Here is a 4658-nt window from a genome sequence, read left to right as displayed (position 1 = left end):
AAATGAATCAAAGATTTTCGTTGCATAAATTCACATCTGAAATTAATTTAACATAATCCTATCTTTTTACATTATAAAACACTTCAAAATTAAGTAAACTGGTACCTAACGCTAACTAATTTACATCTGATAAAAACTTGTAAGGCATGCTCAAATGAAAAGGACATTTTTACTGTACCAGCATTGTACTGAATCACAGAGGGTACATATGATCGCAGGTAGATGGTGTGGTGTGCCAGTTTGCAGTTGTACCGAGCAGCTTAGACCTTGTTTATTCAGTAGAAGAAAGTTGTTTTGCCGCATGGAGGAGTGCAGCAAATTCCTCCTGATCAGAGCAAGGAGCTGTAATCCAATTTCTTCGTGCAGAAAAAGTGCATCTTCCCATGTGATTTCCACCTCTTCGGCTCCTTAAAACAGTCACCTGTGAGAAACTGGCTTCGTAACCCCAGTGTTTGTACACTGAAACAATTCATTCACTTCTTATGCAGTGGGATCAATATTAATGGAAATTATGTATAGGTATCTGCACACACACACAGACACTGTAAATAAGGCTCTAGTTGGAGCCTTTTCTTTTGGGCAATTCTTATACATTAGTGAAAAAAAGTACCTTCTAGAAACTCAAAATTATTAAAAAATAAATATCAACTTTTATACTTTAGTTTTTTAAATATATAGTTTTTTTTATTTTAGTGAATTTTGGTTCCTATTTCCGTTGCAAATATACAAAACAGGACTATTTTCATATTACCAAATAAGTAAAATTATAATTTACAGTATTGTTTTTCGATATTGACATTAAAAATACTTTTTTTATTGTTAGTAATGTTGAAGATTTTATTAAAGTAGTAAAATGCTTGAAATTATAAACTGACGCGAACAAATGAACGAAATAAAGAACTGAGGAAATAATTCAGAAATGAATTCAAAATATATGGACTGTCCACTTTTTTTTTATCGAGTACCAATAAAATAATTATTGACGAAGTAGAATGTATTGTTTTGCTTTCTTGTGAACTGGATAAATGGGTGTTCATTAGAAAAAAATATATTATGTTGCCTTTTTAGGGAATTTATAATAATTAGAAAGACGTCGGTAATTATAGTAACAAGATCTTGGATGGAAGCCACCATTTTATAATACACTCCTGTGATAATTTTGATCAGTTTGTAATCACGTTACCTATTCCACCCAATCAGAAAATCCGGACGGGTTAAAAATATTACGAACTCAGGCCATAATAACAAAAACAAAAAGTTTAATTAAGTTCCGAAACAACAATTACAATTAAGCTAAAAAAAAACTTGAATTTAATGCGAAAATTTACCTTGTTTCCCTACAACCAATTCATCATATGAACTGCAATGATTATCCTCGTTTCCTACGAATTCCTAATTTTAGGATATTCGAAAATAATAAAAAAAAAGTAAATTATAATAAATAGCAGTACCATTTCGGTTAGTATTCGCAACGAAATTTAAATCTAAATTTGTATATTTCTACTGACAATTGCAATTTTTGATCAGAAGCCCTCAGTTCCTGCAAGGACAATCCTGTTATAAAGCCATCTCACTAAATTATGAGAGAAAATATTTAATTAATCATTAGTGTGTGTTAATGTGTTATGGTCTAATATGTTAATGTGTTATGGTTTAATTAGTGTGTTATGGTCTAATATTCATTCAATAAGCAGACAACGAATATTTCAATTTGAAAATAACCTTTATTCAGATGACTAGAACAATAAAAAACGAAAAAAAGGTATAACACCATCACCTCATATTTATTTTGTGAACAACAAAACTATCAGTTTGACAAACAAAAATATATTTTGATACGTAGTTAAGATTATGATATAGTTATTGATATGACTATGAAATATTCTTTCATATTCGTACATAATAGTTGTAACAGTGAGAAAAAAAACTATCAAAAACACTTGTGTACCTTTACAATTATTTTCCTTATAAATCTTTCGACAATAATGTTGTATGATTAGAACATGACAGCATTAGCCAGGATAATTCTTAATAGCCCTGGTATTTAAAATTTTGTTTCAAACAATATACATGCAACAGCGCTACATTTTGCAGTACGCTTAACGTGTTTCTAAGGCTTGTTTCCTTGTAATCATTTCAAGTAGAGAAAACACATTTACTTCCACTATTTTTTTCAGCATCATAACTCTTCACAAATATATATTTTTTGTTAATGAACTGTACCGACAAACTGTAAGAGCTGATTCCTCACATCAAAATAGGAAAAGTTCATATGGACCTATGGAGAAAAGAGTGTAGTTTCAGAGCTAGGGTTGTCCAAAATCGCGAAAAAGGTAAATTTCAAGAGACCCTATTTCGAATTCCAGAAACTGTGGATGGTGGTCCTTATTGGCGTAAAGGAAACCACACATACACAATCCAAAAGTGCATATTTTGTCAATTTTCAATAGGTATACAGGGTATTTCCTACAGGGTGTAATTCTCAGATATGCTCTCAATAGTTTCCAGATATACCCTGATTTCAAGGAGGGTACAAAGTAGGCAAGAGGTAAGCCTTAACAACAATGGACATCCAATGCTCCGGAGGGAAGTCGGAAGTGTTAGGAACCGGCAGCCCAATGTTTTCTTGTGTTCGGATTAACGTGTGATGCGATGTATTTCGCCACGGTATATTTCACGTTTTCTTCATTTTTAAGCGTGAAAGAAAACCTTGCAGCATTCGTTTGACCGAGTACGAGAGACCGTGTTGCTGAAGATCATTAACAGTTCCGATATCGCGCCAAAGGATTTCATGTTTACTGCTATCAACACTTATCGTTTGCCTACTTTGGACGAATCAAAGAGCATATCTCAAATTTAGACTGATGACATGTCAGGGAATTTCACCCTGTATGGAATACTCTGTACACCCATTGAACATTAATGAAAGATGCATTTTTGGATTCCGTATGCGTGACTTCCTTTACGCTAATAAGGATCACCGTCCACAGTTTCTCGAATTCGAAATAACGCCTCTTGAAATTTAGCTTTTTCGCAATTCTGGACAGCCCTAGCTTTGAAAATAAGCACTTTTACCCACAGATCCATATGAACTTTTTCTCTTATTTTGATGTAAGGAATCACCTCCTACAGTTTGTCGGTATAGTTAACATCCCGTATATTATTAAAAATCTCAATTTCCGTACCACTCACCTTAAATATTATTTCTCTGAGACTTATTTCCCAATTTCTATTTTTTATTGTATCTACACTTCCCTGCTTTTGCATCAATCTGCAGTCTATTAGATTTCGAAGAGCATGCTTGTATCCCTGGTTCTGCATATGAGGCTCCCTGAGCAATCTATGTGTGATCCTTTTACTTCCACGCACGACTTGATGGTAACTGTTTTCATCGCATTTCGAACGTCTTACAAAACAAATTCTGACGAAAGATTCTTCGTGAGAATTGAAATGCACCGGAATTGAGATAAGAAATATCATGCTATCAATTAAGATGTTATATTAACAGATTTGACTTCATTTTTAGCAGGTTTAGAATTTTATTCACAAGTGGAAGTTTATCTCGGTAATATTTCAGGTGTCAAAAAATTCAAGGGACAAACTTGGGGAAGTCATACCTCACATTAAAAAAAAAAAAAGGCAAAAGTCCATAGTTTCAGAGCTATAGGCTGCCGAAAACGTGAAAAAACGAACTTTTAAGGGCAAATAGCTCCACTATTATGAGACCGAACGTAGTCGGATCATCACTTATAAAACCGTATGCGCCCTATTCAAATATCCAAATATTTGCGGTACTTGCGCAACGAATTGTATAGAGGAAGTTGGAGTACGAGGAGATACTTTTAAGTACTAATTAAGCATTAATGGCAATAGTCATATGGATGGCATTTAAAAATCATTTCATTTTACTATTAGTAATCGAAAATCACTAATTTCATTTTTCCCTTTCATGCAGCAACAAATATTTTTCGGAAGTTATGCAACCACACACAACATACGCTAAAAATATTTTTCAGAAGTTATGCAACCACACAACATATTTTAACTTAAAAGAGAAGTCATGAAATACCTCAAGTTCCTCTGTACAATTCGTTGCGCCTTTACCGCATGATTCTGAAACATGGATATTTGAATAGAGTGCATACTAGTTTCTAAGTGATGTCTTGACCCGACTAAGATTGGTCCTATAGTAGTGCGGCTATGAACCCTTAAACTTTTCATGTTTCCGCATCCTATAGCACCGAAACTATGGACTTTTGACCACGAATTCATATAAATATTTTCCCTTATTTTGATGTGAGGAATCACTTCTCGAAGTTCGTCGGTTGAATTTTTGATACCCGATATACAGGGTAGCCCTAAAGTAGGTATACAACCCCGCATTGATCAAGTTTAACATTCTAGCTTGTGGGTTTATTTGCTTCGACTGTTCCGAGATTAAGGTATAAGCAAAAGGCTTTAAGAACAAATAATAAACTAAGCAATAACATTAAGAAATGATATAAAATTCAATGAGCTGATCAGTACGGTACTGTATACCTACTTTTGAGCCACCCTGTATGTACGTTTACTTTCACAATTTACTTTCCATCTCTTGTAACTAATACAATAGTTACATTATTAACAGTTTGGTAACATTTAAGACATCACGACATATC

The sequence above is a fragment of the Thermobia domestica genome, chromosome 1, assembly GCF_964235325.1.
Source record: "Thermobia domestica chromosome 1, izTheDome1.hap1.1, whole genome shotgun sequence".
NCBI classification, from domain to species: domain Eukaryota; kingdom Metazoa; phylum Arthropoda; class Insecta; order Zygentoma; family Lepismatidae; genus Thermobia; species Thermobia domestica.
This window is presented reverse-complemented; position numbering follows the sequence as displayed.